Genomic DNA, 18,027 nt, shown 5'->3' with positions numbered 1-18,027 from the left:
AGAGAAAAGTGTTTAATTTAGGCTGAATATGGGGTGGGGATTCAATCAGTATGCTGGCTTCTGAAAAAAAGAGAGAGTTATATCTCTCTCCCTCTCTGGCAAGATTGGCTGTGAAGGCTCATCTTGTAGCATTGGCTTTAAATAGCATCCCCATTTCGTCAAGAGAATTTCTAAGAAAAGCACTGCTGGATCTAACAGCCAAAGGCCAACTAATCAAACATCCTGTATACACAATGGCCGAGCAGATTCATAAGGATGACCATGCCTACAAACTGCACCTAATTCTGGCAGAAAATGAAAAAAATTATACACTTTTCCTCTGTTTTAAAACAACTGTAAAAGTGATCCGCATGTAAACCTTTAGATGTTATCTGCATGCAATTTTGCTGGCTTAATCCACTGTGGAAGGGCTCCTCCTCCTGCAAATTTCATCCACTTGAACCCAAAGGGGGAAAGTGGTTAAAGCTATTTTTAGATTCTGCACTGTAGTGAATAGAAAGCGTTGTTCTATACAGAGCGACTTGGAAATGGGAACCCAGATTGAAGCAGAGAGAACACAGAATGACTCAGTAATAGATCCAAATTCTAGGCAAATCTTGAGGTCCATGCACAAACCTTTCATACAGCCATCATGACCAGTACTTCTTGCTATAAATGTTATGATTGTTATATACAGTAATATTGTTGTGATTTTGAATATGGTTGTAAGCTGCTTTGCACAGAAGTTTTCTCAAAAAGTGGGGCATAATTTCTTAAATATCATGAAAGGGAATTCAAGCAAATGAGTTGTGTAGTTTTTTTGTGTGTGTGCATGTCATGGAAACAAAGGCAAGAAGAACCACAATAACAGTGACAGACTGGAATGGTGTCTAATCTGGATCAAGTAAAAAACAAAAACAAAACTTTAGCACCATCTACATGAGAGATGAGGAATCTTTGGCCCTCCAGGTGCTGGTGGACCCCCATTTCCATCAACCACAGCTAACATGGCCAATAGTCAGGAATAATGGAAGCTGTGGCGACACCTGCAGGATCACATTCTCCATACTTAGCCAACAAAAATGTCTCATGACAATACCATCATCATACAGCTATGTTGGCTAGGGCTTATTATTTTTATTATTATTATTACCCTGCCCATCTGGCTGGGTTTCCCCAGCTACTCTAGGTGGCTTAGAGAATATATAAAACATAATAAAACATCAAACATTAAAACTTTCTGATACAGGGCTGTCTTCAGATGTCTTCTAAAAGTTGTATAGTTCTTTGTCTCCTTGACATCTGAAAGGAGGGTGTTCCACAGGGAGGGCACTTCTGTTGAGAAGGCCTTCTACCTGGTTTCCTGTAACTTCGCTTCTCACAATGAGGGAACCAGCAGAAGAAGGACCTCAGAGGAGGACCTCAGTGTCCAGGCAAGCGATGGGGGTAGGGATGCTCCTTCAGGGCTGAGGCCATTTAGGGCTTTAAAGGTCAGTACTAGCACTTTGAATTGTGTTCAGAAATTCACTAGAAGCCAATGAAGATCCTTTAGGACCGGTGTTATATAATTCCGCCAGTGGCTCCCTGTCACCAGTCTAGCTGCCACATTCTAGATTAGTTGTAGTTTCTGAGTCACCTTCAAAGGTAGCCCCACACAGAGTGTGTTCCAGTAGTCCAAGTGGGAGATAACTAGAGCATGCTCCACTCTGGAGAGACAGTCCATGGGTAGGTAGGGTCTTAGCCTGTGTACCAGATGGAGCTGGTAAACAGCTGCCCTGGACACAGAATTGATCTGCGCCTCCATGGACAGCTGTAAGTCCAAAATGACTCCCAGGCTGCACACCTGGTCCTTCAGGGGCACAGCTATCCCATTCAGGACCAGGGAGTCCCCCACACCCACCCGCCCCCTGTCCCCCACAAAACAGTATTTCTGTCTTGTCAGGATTCTACCTCAATCTGTTAGCCACCATCCATCCTCCAACTGCCTCAGACACTCACACAGGACCTTCATCACCTTCACTAGTTCTAATTTAAAAGAGAGGTAGAGCTGGGTATCATCTGCATATTGATGGACACCCAGCCCAAACCCCCTGAGGATCTCTCCCAGAGGCTTCATTTATATATTAAAAAGCACCGGGGAGAGGATGGAACCCTGAGGCACCCCACAAGTGAGAACCCAGGGGTCTGAACACTCATCCCCCAACACCACTTTTTATGGGAAGTGTAGTCCAAAGCATCTGGTTGGCGAAGGCTGTTCTATCCTGCAAGATGGAGTGGGAAACCTTTTTCAGTCCAACAGCCCCATTACTTCACAGGCAAACTTCTGGATGTCTCATGCCAGCACTGGGTGGAGCCAGAGGCAAAAGTAAGTCAAGCAACAGATGTGACTCTTACCTTTGTACAATAGACTACATTCCAGCCACACAAAAGCCAGAGGCACCTATACATCTGCATAATCTCAATTCAGGCAAGCAAGAGGTATTAGCACACTACAAGACACATTACAACATCCTTCTTGTTCCCTGTAGCTCAAGCAGCTCATCACTCCAAACCACCTTTTGTGCAGCAGAAAACCCAAATTGCTGTTTGTTCTGATTTAGCATTAAAGAGAGGGTTTGGTGCGGAAAGCACGGTGTGTGTGTGTGTGTGTGTCTTCAGACCCAGAGCTTTAAAAGCATAAAGTAAAAAGCATAGAGTAAATGTTAAGTGTGGATGGAACCTTAGATCTGCCAAGGCCCTCGGCACAAGCTGTTAGCTCTGCCAGAATAGGACAACAAAGCACAATGTGGACTTGCACTCCCCCCCCCCATCAGCCCAGTCTTACTAACACTCTCAGTTCTTTCTTCCTTCATTTAAAACATTGCCTGCTAGATGTTTAAATGTTATCATGTTGTTCCTGTAGGCTAAATATATGTAACTCCTTTAATCTCAGTGGTAAATTCCTAGTTAAATGTTTTAAATAGATGCATTTAAATCAACAACTTGACACAAGTAACATTCATTTAGCATGTCAGGTCTCTGCTATTTCTAAAGACTTCTCTTTTTCCTCTTTTGAGTTTCATCATTTTGCCTTGTTTAAATGGCCTCTTTCTTAGAAATTGGATCTATTAATCTATGGTGTAATGTGAGGGTTACAATAATTATAGAGAGTGTCAATAGGCGATCTGTACAGGTGGAAATTCTATGGCCCAATATATTTGGTGAGGAGGTTGGGCAGAATTGTCATAGTGTAGATAAGCTCAGCTGCTCTGCAGTGTGGGCCTAAAGTTTGTATTGAAGATCTCTCAGGTGAGAGGTTATAAGATTCAGCAGAAGGTCCTTCAGTGCTGGTGGAAATGAAGATATGCCACTGCCATAACAGATACACCACCAGAACACTCTAGATCCACTGGCACAGTGCCCTACCAGGGGAGAAATTCCACCAGTGAGGCTATAGCAACATAATGTCAGAAGTAGGATGGAGTCATGGATGGGATGCCGTCTGTGTGGGTCTGTAGCTGCCCTCCTTGCCTGTTTTTTGGCTGCTTATAAAAAGAGTATTTCCCTTCCTAGCTGGATCTTGAGTCCTTTGCTCAGACGGACCATGTATGCTCTCTGCAGGTGTTGTTCCTAGGGAGCTTTGTGGGTGCAATGTTTTTTTGAGCTCCCCTTCCTCCTCCGTGTGTGTACTGGTCTCCTAAAACAGTTTTTGAGAGCAGCACGAGAGAATCCAAACTTGTTTCAAGGGTTGGTCTCTTAGGGGGAATAGTGCCCTGCCTCACTGCTCTCAGCTTGTGTGCCCCCTTTTTAGAGCTCCAGTGGGTGGAACTGTATGCCAGCTCCCTACTCCTTATTCTCAGTGCTGCCTCTGCAGGGTAGAAGGCATGGACAAAATAATTGTTTCTTCCTATCATTGGATCTGGTTCCACCTACTGTTGAGTTCCCTGCCTTCCTCACTAACAGTCCCAGTGAGCACCTCCCACCCCTGTACTATGGTATTGTTGTGAACATTGTGATGCAAGGGTGTGTCTCCATCATGACTTCACTGGCTCCCTCTGTGTATCAGTGGCATGTGGGCATCACTGCTGACCCAGTCCCTAATTGAGGGAGGAGGCATGTCTGTCATTTTAACATCTTTTTTTTTTATCTGATTCTGTGCTTTCTCCCTCCGTTCTGGAGCTGAGCACACATTGGATAGGGCATGATGTGGCTGTGTGTCTATTCCTGCATAACTAGAGTAGTTTATGATTGCTCTGCCCTTCTATTTGCATGAGCCTTTATTTTGGTGTTCGGGGAAGAAATAATATTGTTGCGCGCCACCCAAATTCTCCAAGCTGTGCAAGATTCCAGGGGTTCCAGGTGGTTACCCAGGGTTTGTGCTAATTAATCTAACATTTGCTAGGCCCAGGGATTATAGGTGTCTGGCACCCCATTTAACATCCCAATAAGAACACTTATTGGTCCAGGAATTCACAGTGGTCTGACACCCACAAACTCATAACACTATTTTTCTCCCTTTGTAGGGGAGGAACATGAAAAGAGAGAGAAGTAGAATGTGCAAAACACATGCTTAAAGGCATGTTGTTAAAAGTGGCTCTCCCCAGGGATTAGGCCTTGGGCTGATTAACTGTCTATGTCCTTTTAAATGTGGGTATTTTTTTGGGAGGGGGGATTATTGTTTTGTTTGTATTCTTATTATGTTCTTTATGGTTTTATTCTGTATTTTTATGCTGTAAACTTCCCTCCGATCTTCAGATGAAGGGCGGCATATCAATCAATCAATCAATCAATCAATCAATCAAAGTGATATATAGTAATTGGGGTTCAATAGTTGTCACCCCAGAAGCTTACTTGAAGAGCTGTGTGGCAATGAGGCTATCTGACATTCTGACATCAATGTCCATAGTTAGGGATGGGAGAAGAAATTCTGTTTCCCCTTCCTGAAACAATTGGTGAATGAAAATGCAGATGTCCTTGAAAAGCTGCACTTTTCTGAATTTTGAGATGCTCTTCTCCAGTCAAATAAATGGCATGCAAGAATGCAATGTTAGGTAAGATTGCTTTAAAAAAAATGCGCACTAGCCAAAGTTGCATACAAAGATGTGTATATTAGGAGGAATGTTTACTAAAATACTGGTGAATATTCAAAAGGACTGTTTATTTAAAACACAAATTGATGTGGAAATGTGGCAAACTGAACTGAAGATTGGACAAATAAGAAACTGGAAGTGAGGACCCAAAATTTGTGCATCCTAACATTTTCACCAGGGATGTGTTAATCATTCTGGAGGCCCTTTCCCAGGGCCATCTTGAGCACTGGGGTGCAACAATCCGCCCAGCGCCCCCAATTTTTTGGGGGGAGGGGCAGGTCAAAGTTGTTGAGCGATAACTCCATCCTTACATTTTTGCGATCATGCAAAATGCAAGACACCATTAGGGGGCGCCACCAGATACGTTGATTCAGCAAAAGAGAACAGAAATGAGCCATCGACCGCAATCACCTGAGGATCGCGGTTAAGAGCTTAGGCAGCTTCAGCGGCGGGCGTCCTGGGTAAAGATGGCCCTGCCCTTTCCTTTAAATAAGATATGTCTTCACAATCACCAAACACAAACTAGTTACCCTTTGATACTATGAATGCATTCCTTGGCCAGTGATCTTCCCCAGTCCTTCAGATGTATATTTAATAGTTTTGGCTAAACAAATAAACAATAATATCTGTAGTAGTGTGCATTTGCTGGAAAACCTGGAATTGTAAACTGCAATGACTGCAAGTAAAGAAGCAGAATATGGCAGTTAATGTATCCTAATATATATCAAGCACAAGGTTGTGCTGTTGTGCAGATGTTCCTTCCTGTTGCTGAAGAATGGTGTTAATCCAGCCACAGATTCATTTATGTACATTCTAACTGCTCTGGTGAAGCTGTCAGCTATAGAATATTGACTAACAGTGTGGTTTGGGTAAGGGAAATGAAAAGTCATTTTGGCTGGCAAAATCAAATCTGTGGAGATAGGAAAGGCTGTGCAGTGGAAATGAAGAGAGGACAGTAACAATTGTGCTGAACAGGGAAGATGAAGCCAGTGGGAAGAGATCTGAGGGACTAGAAATAGATCTGAAGGCTAGAAAAGTCAGGATCTGAGGGACAGGTGGGTGGAGCAGGCACTGACGAGCAAAAGAGAGATTAAATTGAAACCTGGAGGAAAGATGCTCACGTAGGGCCTATTACAGGGATGGGGAACCTGTGGTCCTCCAGATGTTGTTGGGCTGTAGCTGCTGTCAGCCCCAGTCAGCAGGCCAATGGTCATGATGGGAGTTGCATCAACATGTGGAAGGTCATAGGTTCCTCATCTCTGGTCTAAAAGAATAATATTTTACACTGGAGAACCAAAGGATCAGGAACATCCAAGAGGTTGTGCTGAATGAATTTCATCTGAGGTTGTGTACCTCTTTTTTCCTACCTTGGTTTACAAATGATGCTTATTCTTTGAATTTTTTTTTTTAAAAAACCACATCTAGGATATAATCACAGACAAATAGTGTCAGGGAGTGTTAGAAGAAGCTGATGGGATTGCATCTGAGTTCTGGGAAAGGTTGAGGACAGGAAGGTTAACATCTTTCATAAATGTTGAATGATATCTCTGATCCAAAGGACATTTGAAGAGTGAAAACAGCAGAGTTTTATATTGGTGGAGGAGAGAATTAGCTTGAGGCACTGGAAGGACAACAGAGAATGGATTTTCAATCTGTCGTAGAAGGAGACTTATTAAAGAGTAATCTGCAGAATACAGAATGAGATTTATTTCTGTTGATATGGAAACCATTTATGGATTATGTTCATGAAGGGGAAAATATTATATATAATATATAGCAGAAATGATATATGGGCATTGACTTGAGTACCCGGGCTTGCTATTGTTCCTTGCAGAAGGAACCATAACCTTCAAGACGTTTCCCCATTTGTTTACTGGAACACTTTAGTAGCCACTCTATATGAGAATTTGGGTTTTGTTGTACAATAGGATCTTTGAAATGGACTTTGGTGGGCTTGCCCTGATTGTGGAAATAGGCTAAAGTGAGCATTAGATGCAAAAGCTATGATTTGTTACTAATGGCTGTTAACTATATTTACAGGGATGGTTATTGGGAATTGGGAATGCATCTTGAGTGCATCCTACCTGTTTGCCCTTGATGTTCCTTATCAGATATGGTTTTCTGACAGTTGAGGAGCTCTGCCTTTTCAAACAAGCTGTGCATCGGAGTTTGGTGGAGGTGAAATTTGTCCAGCGTGGAATGGTTGGGGAGGGCAGAGGTGGGTGAGAGAGTGGGTAAAAGATGGAGGGAGGGAGGGAGAACATACATCAGCATACAGGCAGGAATCAAGTCACAAGTGCATCCCTCTAGCAATACAATAAGGCTCAGTGGATCCATAAGGCAAGACAGGACCAAAACAATGTGGGGCATCTTTGCTAGTCTCAGGTACATCATCCTCCCCATCCAGATTTGGGTCTGAAAGCCCAAGGGAATGTGTGAGTGTGTTTGAGAGTAAGTTGTAAGCAAGCATAACATTGCACAACATCATTGCTGGCTGCAAGCATGTCTGTTGAGGCAGCAGCCTTAGATTCTAATTTGCCAGCTTTGTGGAGCTTGAGCCAACATAAGATAGCCTTAACCAATGTTGAGAATGCTTTGATTGATGGAATTGGTGCTACTACAGGTGGTGGTGCATAATACCCATTCTACATTTGATCATTTAGTGTGGCGGCACCTGCACATTGGAACTCCCTGCCTATTGAGATCAAGCAGCTGGCTTCACTCTGCCCTTGTCAGCTAGAGACATTCTTGTTTAGACAAGCCTATCCAGATGCTTAGGACATTTTGAAATAAATAAATGTGTGCTTTCTTTGACAAGCCTGAAAACAGTTGAGCAATAGTTTTCATAAAAATGTTCCAGTGACTTTTTTTTTTTAATCAGATTGGGTTAAAATTTGGCATCTCCATAAACATCATCAGGTAGAATATGTATACAAAATTCCAGGTTATGAGCTTAACAGGTGACATTTTTTATACACGATCCTTGAGATTTAGTGTGGTGGAACACCCTCTCCTTTTCTGCTACCCTTCTTAACTAAAGACGAAATTCCATGTCCCTTTAATGTTGAACTGTTGGTAGCAAGGAACATAGGGCCAAGTTAAGCTATTAGTCCACCTGCCTCAGCATGGAGTGGCAGTATTTCTCTAGAATTTCAAACAGGGTATCTGTCCAAACCTCACATGGAAATGCCAAGAACTGAAACTGGGACCTTTTGCATGTAAATCAGATGCTCTATGACCCTGACTCTTCGTCACCTATAGCTTTTCCTCAGTATGATAACATATTGTAGTACAATTATATTTCCTCGGTATATTTGACCATGATATCCTGGCTTGTAAATCAGGGAAGGGAATGCTATTGTAGAAACACTAAATAATGAATGCAGCCTATAGAAGGCCAAGTATTCAGGGGGAGATGATTGTTGTTATCAGGTAATGATCCTCGTTGTGAAAACAGGGATCTGGCAAGCATGCATCTCTTTCCCTTTGTGCAATGTTGGAGACAAATCTGTTTTTAGGGGCTGGCCTAGGGTTGGTGAGATCCTGGCATCCATAATTTCAGTTTGCTCAGAAGCATAAGCAATGGTTTGATGAGGTGGGAGGAAAAGGTGACACACACACACACACACACACACACAGAGAGAGAGAGAGAGAGAGAGAGATAACGATAGCAAGATCATGTTAGATGTTGGACAAGGCCTGTTTTAGTACATAAATAAACATCAGTACTTGTCAATAGATTGCTGCTGCGGCAAAGGGTTCAATTCATATACAGTTGACAACACATTTCTCACGGTAAGCCCAGATACGGAGAACCAGAGTTTGTTTTTCCCCTCTGAAAGCTGGCTTAACTTTGCATTTAATGCATATTACATGTAAATATTAGTGGTGCCACCCTGACTGCAGCTAGGTTTGCATTGACATGTGGCAAGAGCTTCTTGGAGATGGTTCTGCATTTGTGGAATGCCCTGTCTGGTGAGGAGTGCTTGTCTCCTTCATTTCTGGCCTTCAGGATAAATTTAAAAGTCTTTCTGTTGGTGTTCATGCACTTAAAAAGAAGAAGAGCTTGCATTTCAAAGGGTGCCTAATGGCCAGAAAGAATCCTACACATCTGTTTTTTTAAGAACCCAACCTCTGACTTTCCCATAACTCTCTTATGTTCCTGCATTCTCACTCTCTCATGCTCTGGTGTGAAAGGCTTCTCTCAGCCTCAAACTTTTCTCCCTAAAAAAAAAAAGGGGGGGGGAGATGTGGTTTCCTTTTAGGAAGTCGGATATAAATTAAAGACATTTAGATGGAAACTTTGGATAAGACACTGCTTCTTCTCTCATGCACTTTAATTAAGATTTTATTCCTCCATCTCTTTTCAAACTAGTATTTTTTTAAAAAAACGTATCACCATATCCTACCCTGAGAATCGTTTATTCATTATCTGAGCCAGAACCCATGGTGTGGAACCAAAAATTTATGAAAATCTATATAGCCCATGTCATCTCTGCATTTTCATTATATCAGTTTTTCAAAAAAATCAAAATAGGATGTAACACACTCAAATCCCATACGGTTCTGCCCTGTTACTTCATTACAATATATGCAGTTAACTTAGGTACTTCTGACATTGGCTGCTATTTGTGCCATCAAATTTATTGCTTGCTCTAGAATGGGCAGCTCAATGGTCTTCTCCAGTGATTTGTAACGTTGCAGCAAAAAAATAAAATAGAAGAATGGGTTTTTGTGTGGAAGTTGATGCCTAGACTCTTAAGTCATATTTCCAAAATCTGAGATGCAAGCAACTTTACTGCTGTATATTCCCATTTCCCACAATGCAAAGATGTTGGAGTCAGTCATCTTCCAGCAGATATATATGTACCCATTTTTGTGAGTGGGTTCAACCCATTTCCTGCTGCCCTCCTACCCATCAGGCCTGGTGTAAAAAACAAAGAAACCCTAGGTCTTATTGCAGGACTTGGGAAACTTTTCCAGTCCAAGGGCCACAATCCCTTCTGGACAATATTCTGAGGGCCACTGGGTGGGGCCAAAGGTAAAAGTGGGCAGTGCAACTAAGATAGCTTTTACCTTTGTAAAGTAGGCTAGTTTCTGCACACACTCACACAGCCCTTCCATGTTTTTTCTGACCCTCGCTGCTTGTTTTTACATCCAAGCAATGCATTCACAGCACAGTCCTATGCCTATTCACTCAGTAGTCAGCCCCATTGTATCCAGTGTTTCTTGCACCCAAGTAAAAGTGCACAGGCCTTTACAGTGGTGCCTCGCAAGACGAAAATAATCTGTTCCGCGAGTCTCTTTGTCTAGCGGTTTTTTCGTCTTGTGAAGCAACCCTATTAGCGGCTTAGCGGATTAGCGCTATTAGCGGTTTAGCGGCTAAAAGGCTATTAGCGGCTTAGCGGCTTAGAAAAAGGGGGGAAAGCTAAAAAAATCGCAAGATTCCCAAGACATTTTCGCCTTGCGAAGCAAGCCCATAGGGAAATTTGTCTTGCGAAGCGCATTGAAAAACGGAAAACCCTTTCGTCTAGCGGGTTTTTCGTCTTGCGAGGCATTCATCTTGCGGGGCACCACTGTATATGTCTTCTTGTTTTGGAGGAAGAAAGAACAACTCCTAAACTACTTTCCCCAGAGTGATCCTCCTCCTTCCCTTTTACTTCCATCTTCTCCTGAATTTGTCTTTACTTTTATTTATTTATTGTAAACACTTTATATATATCCCCCTTCAATCATATATCCAGGGAGATTTACAACAGGATTGAAACAATTAAAAGGTAAATATGAAAAACATGGCAAGCTTGTGATGTAATCCCCCAACCAGGCATCAACATTTAAAAAAAAGAAAGAGAAAATACATGAACAGCATTTGGAAATTTTATTACAGTTTTGTCAGCTGCTTTGTACTCTCTTTGCTTTAGTATCCATAAACTGGCATTACTAATTTAATATTACCACTTGTTGTCTTGCAATCTTCAGGGTTACCGATTAATTTCAGCTCAAATTGTCATTGGGCTGGACTTCCTTTGTTTTTAATTAGTGCTGTGCTGAAATCTGTCCTCTGGTTTCTTGTACATTTTCTTCCCCTGTGAAAGAGGCGTTGATTTTTCTGCCTCATTCTCAGGACACTTTACAATTTCTTCAGAATTTTAGTTGGGTGTGAGGTTTTGAGCTTATATCAAGGGTGGTAAACCTGAGGCCCAGGGGCCAAATGTGGCCCTTGAACTCTCCCCAGGCCACCCCCTTCACTGGCCCCTGAATGTTTTTGCCCGGTTGGAATGTGTCCTTGAACTCTGGTAAGAGTACTGTATGTGAATGTGTGTGGAAACTAGCCTGTTGCACAAAGGTAAAACTGCATCATTGCTCTGTCCACTTTTGCCTCTGGCACCACCTACCACTGACATGCGCCCCCACCCCCAAAGGTCACCCAGATGGGAATGAAGCCTTCAATCTAAAAGAGATGACCCACATCTAGCTTACATTTTCATCATTTCAAGGTGGCCAAGGGAACTGCATTTTTTCTTTCTGCCCAATGGAACATTTCTCCAACAAGCTGTCCACACTTCTTGATTACAAATACAAACAAAATGCATCAGGAGTTACCTCATTACATCTTCCCCGGGCTTTGACTGAAGTGCAGGCACCTGGGAAGGCTGCAGAACACAGACCGCTGGTGAGATAAATTGCAGAATGAAAGAAAGGACTAGGGCCAGGCTACCCATGAGGGAAAGGTGAGGCAACTGCCATGGGTGGCAGAATCCACAGGGACAGCAGATCTGGCCTCCAAAGAATGCGCTGTCTGCCACTGCTGTTGCCACAGTGGCAACAACAACTGCAGCACACTCCTTGGAGGCCAGATCTGCTGCCTCCTTGGCAGCCTCCCCCAATGCTGCCTCTACAACGGCCTTTCAGCAAATAGAAGGCCCTGCTGGTCTCCCAACACCCACTGGCTGTCCTCTGGGTCTCCTGGGCTTTGAACCCACCTGACATGATTCAGAGTGGGCCCCTTTCCAGTTCAACCACTGGGTAAGGTTGCCCCCCCCCCCGTTCCTAATGTGTATCTTCACTCAACCCTTCTTCCCTGGCAGCAGGGGGCACCATTTTGTGGTTTGCCTTAGGTGCCAAAATGTCTTGGGCAAGCCCTAGAAAGGGCATTTACAAATATACCTCAGTCGCATCAAAAGTAATGTGCACATGACCAAAATTCTGAATAAGAATTTCACGAAAAGTTTATCTCTCCTTTGATAATCTTCTGAGACAGTTTGTTTTCTCATTTACGGGTGGAAAAACTTGACAGATTTGCCCATCCTCAGCATCACCTCCGTAGCAGGATTGCTGAGATCAGTCTCATAGTTTATATTTTTAAAGTCCCATAATTTAAGCATTGAGTTCCCCAATAAATGAATAAAAATCATACAGCAGAGCAGAATGAAAAGTCATCATTCAGACACCCCTCTCTTCATTACAAACTGTTCTAATCTCAGCTAGAGATGAATAAATCTGTCAGTTTTGGTTTCTCTCAGTTTCTTATTTTTATGTTCTGAAGTTCAGTTCTCCCCATTTCTGCATCAATTTGTTATTTTCTATTTCAAATGTCTTCATGAAAATCCATGCCAAATATCTCCCCCATCGCTAATATTACCTACAATATGTGGGATGAGGGCAGACATTTCCAAACACTGAGACAAGAGACTAGAGCTGAATGGGTCATTTTGAAGAAAGCCTGTGTGTCAATATAGGTCAATAGGATGCACTTGTCACAGAAGGAATCCGTGCTATTGACATCAGTTGACAAGAAATCCTTCTTCAGCTAAAAACTGCAGTGAGTAATAGCAAATTCTGGCCCCTACCATACAAGTGGGCTCAACAACCCCCCTCCTCAAATTAATTACAACTGCATAAATTACTCTGCTTCTCAGTCAGGTTTTCTGTGCACTTGCTCCCATAGGAGACAGTAATCAACCTGTGTCGCTTTAGAAGAAGATTAACCAAATGCATAGAAGATAAGGCTATCAAAGGCTGCTAGCCATGATGGTTATGCTCTTCCTCCATAGCCAGAGGCAGTAATGTGTCTGAATACTAGTTGCTAGAAACCACAGAAGGGAGAGAGTGCTGTGCTCAGGTCCTGTTTGTGAGTTTCCCAGAAGAGGCATCTTGTTGACCTCCATAGGAACAGGATTCTGGGCAAGATGAGCCATTGGCCTGATCCAGCATGTACACATGATTCTGAGAAGGGCCATACATCAGTAGGAGAGCACATTCTTTCCACTTAGAAGGTCACAGGTTCAATCCCCGGTGTCTCCAGGGGGGTTGCAAATATCCTTTGCCCAAAACTCTGGTTAACTGCCACCAGTCAGTGTTAACAATGCTGAACTAGACAGACCAATGGTTTGACTCAGTATACAGTGGCTTCTTTTGCCTCCAGTGAAGACATGGGTGCATGCTGACAGTGCAGTCTCATGCACTGCAACCAATGGAGGTATGGTACACTGGCACTGTTTAAGGCAGTCATGCCTCTCCTAACGCCTCAATTTCCAGCTCTATAGTGGTTTGCAGTTTCACTTGGCAACCAGAGTCGGTTATTAGGTTGCCCAATAGATCCCTCCCCAACACACATTATTGACAGCCAGGACTGGGCAATTTGTGACCTGCCAGATATTGTTGGACTTTGACTCACATAAGCTGCAGCCAGAGCAGTAAATGGTTGGGGGTCAGGGGCCAACGTGCAGGTAGAGTGTCTGCCTTATATGCAGAATATCCCAGGTTAATTTCCTGGCATCTCCAGCTAGGACTAGGAATGTTCCCTATCTAAAACATTGAACAGCCACTGATAGCACTGTGTGGACAATACTGAGGTAGATGGACCAATGGTCGTCAGCTTCCTGTGCTTCTATGTTGTCCAGCAATTCCTGAAGGGCCACAGGTTCCCCACCCTTCTTGTAAATAAATCACACTATGGCCTTTAGTTAACCCCAATTGCTATGCCCTGTGTGTGTTTATTCCAGACATATGCTTCATTTCATACAGGCACTGGTGTGGTCCTCTGGTGGAATTATGTAGCAGGAAAGGGACTCATGACTGCCTTGGCCTGGCAGTGGCATCTTAAAAAAAAAATCATCTTCCTTCCTTTTGCAGCGACATAAAGGATGACACCAGCTGTGCGGAAATTGAGAGTTGGGTCCCTAGCCTGTCATGTTTTGCAGTTCATCCCAAGTAAGTGCTAATAAAAGCTTTATCTCTTCCCACACCATGACATATTTTGTTTATGTCACTCATTTTACAGAGAAGCTCATCTTCAGAGTTCTAAAAAAATGTTATTTGGTACTGTTTTATATTATACTGTTTTCACTATAAATCCAGGCCATGTAAAGCTAGCGTGCTTCCCATAGCAACCACGGGAATATACACGCAGACTGCCTTTACTTACAAGGAACACCCCCCCCCCTTCCCTGGTCCCTGTCCCTAGTAAATCAATGACCCTGTTTTTGCCTTATTAATATTGTTGCATGCCAGCCCAAGATTCAAGGCATTCCAGGTGCTTACCCAGGGTTTGTATTTCCTTTTGTAATAAGGCACCACAAAGAATGTGGTGTTTTTACGATATATGGTTTATTTACACACACATATATATAACCTGAGCCTATGATCGAGGGGTTCACAGGGTTATCCCCCCCAAAAGGGTCTTGTTCTCCCATAGCTGCAAACAGAAATCAAACATTGCACTCTCTCTCTCTCTCTCTCTCTCTCTCTCTCTCTCTTCTCTCTCAGTTCCCAGTTTGCTACTTTGCTTCTAGCTCACATCATTCCAAACTCTGACCTCAACTCTGCCTTTGTCCTTCTAAATAACTGCAAGCTGCCTTACATAGAGCCCCTTTCCTTTGGTCCCCTTAATGGCCCATCACCCAGGCAATCACCACAAAAGGAAGCTAGCTTGGCTTCTATTTTAACACTTGCCGGATACAGGGGTTAGGAGGGTCTCTGCATATAGTCATAACAATATGTTACTCATTCTGAAGAGTAGTGGATGGCATGGTGGGGCCATGATGTTCTGACCTCCTGCCAGCTGAGTCACTGCAACTCACTGGGAAGTAGAGGGGGAAGTGGTGTGTTTTGTAAAAGCACTGGGAGGAGAACTCAACTTGTGTGTTTGCACCAGGTCAACCTCCCCACCACCAGTCCCTCTCCTTCCTGGTAAACAGCAGTGACTTAGTTGTGAGGTGAGGGTCACTGACTCACTGCCTGAGTTGCTAGGGTTGTCATTCCCCATCAGCTCTCTTCCCAGGGTGGATGAGTTAACATTCAAATTTATTTATTTATTTTAAAAAATTACGTATTCCTTCATATTTTGTGCTGTACGTTTTTACTTAACAGAGAAGCCTTGAGGGATATAAAGATGAGTAATTTTCCCTCGCTATCCAACAAAGAACATGTGAGAGAATTCTAGCATTAGAACTACCGTTCCAAATTGCTAGACCCCTCCCATCCTCAGGTCAAGCAACCTAGCCAATTTAAATGGGTGAGATGAAAGAGAGAAAGACAAAGGCTGGTTTGAAACAAGGGCCTCTTTTATTTCTTTTTAATAACATAGACAGCTTTCTAGAGCTAACATTTTAGGGTATATAAATTCAGGAACAATATACTGTTATGAACAAAGTGCTAAATGGATCCATCATTATTCTGTGCCTCTCTCTTTCATACCAGCAGCGCTTAAAGGTGTTTCCATGCCTGGCAAACCAGCATCATTCAGAATGAGTCTTTTGTAAACTTGTTTCTGGGACAAAGTGGAGGATGAGCTCCAGATAAGATGAGGGGACAGAAGCAAGGAAGGAAGAGGAGGAGGAGGAGGGAGGAGATAGTTCATGTAGGTAAAAAAAGGGGGGCGGATTGATGGATTCCAGGTGTCTACTGTCATCTATCCCAGCTGCCAAATATTACTATGGAGCAGTAGTTGTATCTTACACAACTCTCAAGTGATTTGTACATCCAGGAGAACTGATCCAGCAGTGACATACTGTGCATGCAAGCAACAGGAATACAGTAATAAAATCATTAAAAAGGCCTGCTGGATTACAGCAAAAGTCTTAGCCCAGGGGTCATCAGTCCTTGAGTGCCCCCTTCTACCTCCTTGATAATGAGGTGGTGTGGGAAGCTACCTTTTTCTTCCTTTGAAAGAACTTAAGAGATGAAAGAGGAACAAGGAAAACTGACTTCCTCTTTCAACTCTTTGTTCTTTTGAAGGCTGAGATTAATTCTACTAAATCTGACTTTTATCCAGAACCCTTGGAAAAATGAAATATGTGTGCACATGGTTTCTCTCTCTCTTGTATCTGTGTCCAGAAACAAGTCGGATGCAAAAGACAAGCTTATACAGTATAAGTGTTTTGTAGCTATATATTGAACCTGTCTAAGGGCCAAACTAGATGTGACATTATTCTGGCCTTTACTAAATAAATAAATAGTTGGTAGTCTTTGAGTCCAAATGGAGGGATAATTGTCACCACCATCATGGGCTTAATCTGAATCAGTGTGGCCTAGGCACTAGCTATTCTCATAGTAAATACCTACCATGATAAAGAGAAAAGGTTGAAAGATAGTGTCGTGGACCCCTCCATCAAGATGTTGCATGACTTGGCATATCCTGACCAAAGGAATGGAGGAGGAATGAGCAGGAGCAGGAACAGAAGTGAGGCTTGAATATGAGTACCGAAAGGTGGAGGAGAGAGGTTGTTTACTGATGTCTCTAGATGCCAGAGAGGAGGAATTAGACTTACCAGCTCTCGAGTCCCAACAGGGAGGTGAGAAGGACTTCAACCAGCCAAAGGGAGTTGCTGAACAGTAGGAGAAGGTGGCGGAGCTGGAAGCAGAGGAGCAGGACGCAGTTTTGTCACTCAGAACCAAACACTGCCTTTGTAGGTGGGATCAGATGTACCCACTAAGATGGAGCCTGCTTGGGCATGCACAGCAGGCTCACCCCATCACATCTTCATTCATCCTCTCCCCTAGCATGGAAGACGAAGAACAGACTCCATTTGAGGATCTCTCCCTCATTACAGTCGATCAGGTATATGAAGATGAGTAGCAAAGTCAGTCCTCAGGGAATGTGCAGGCGACCTTGGAACGGACAGCTCACGGAAGAACCCCGACCAAACCTAAGAGGAGGCGTGTAGTGGTGATAGGGGATTCCCTACTGAGGGGAACAGAAGCAGTGATCTGTGGGCCTGACAAGATGTCTCGGGAGGTATGCTGTCTCCCCAGGGCTAAGATCCAAGATGTAACTGAACGACTGCAAGGAATCATAAAACCCACTGACAAATACCCCTTCCTCTTGGTTCATGTGGGAACCAATGACACTGCAAGCAATAGCCTCCAGAAGATCAAAAGAGACTACGAGGCTCTGGGCAGGAAATTGAAGCAATTAAATGCACAAATTGTCATCTCATCTGTCCTCCCAGTTGAACGACGTGGTCCAGGGGGAGAGGGGAAAATAGTGGAAGTGAACAGCTGGCTTCGCAAATGGTGTAAACAGGAACGGTTTGGATTCTTAGATCACGGACTGCAGTTTCTTGAAGATGGACTTCTGGCAAGCGATGGGCTGCACCTCACAACGGTTGGGAGGAATGTTTTTGCCAAAAATCTCAGACACCTCATCAGGAGGGCTTTAAACTGACTAATGTGGGGGAGGGAGACAGTGCTCCTGAAGGTAGGAGTCTATCAATTGATGAAGATGATCATCCAAATGTCATAGACCAAATGGAGCAAACAGCACGCAGACCTAGTGGTGGGAGGAAAAAATCCTTAAATAAGAGACACGGGGGAATGATTAGTGGACTTCAATGTCTGTACACTAATGCGCAAAGCATGGGAAATAAACAAGATGAGCTTGAACTCTTAGTACAGCAAACTAAATATGACATAATAGGCATCACTGAAACCTGGTGGGATAAGTCCCACGATTGGAATGTAATAATGGAGGGATACA

At 43.4% G+C, this 18,027-nt stretch overlaps 1 long non-coding RNA gene across 2 annotated transcripts in view; it reads left to right on the top strand.

Moving 5' to 3' along the window:
* The window catches only part of LOC308578894, a 55,254-nt gene extending 38,254 nt beyond the window's left edge, over window positions 1-17,000 (top strand). For both annotated transcript variants that reach the window (XR_014004185.1, XR_014004186.1), the window contains exons 2-3: window positions 14,184-14,261; window positions 15,750-17,000. This is a non-coding gene — a long non-coding RNA (uncharacterized lncRNA). The remainder of the gene's footprint in view (window positions 1-14,183; window positions 14,262-15,749) is intronic.
* Window positions 17,001-18,027: the final 1,027 nt, after the last annotated feature.

Source organism: Podarcis bocagei (assembly GCF_964188305.1).
Source record: "Podarcis bocagei genome assembly, chromosome: Z".
Taxonomy (NCBI): Eukaryota; Metazoa; Chordata; class Lepidosauria; order Squamata; family Lacertidae; genus Podarcis; species Podarcis bocagei.
Note: the sequence above shows the minus strand (reverse complement) of the source record. Positions and strands in the feature narration are given on the sequence as shown.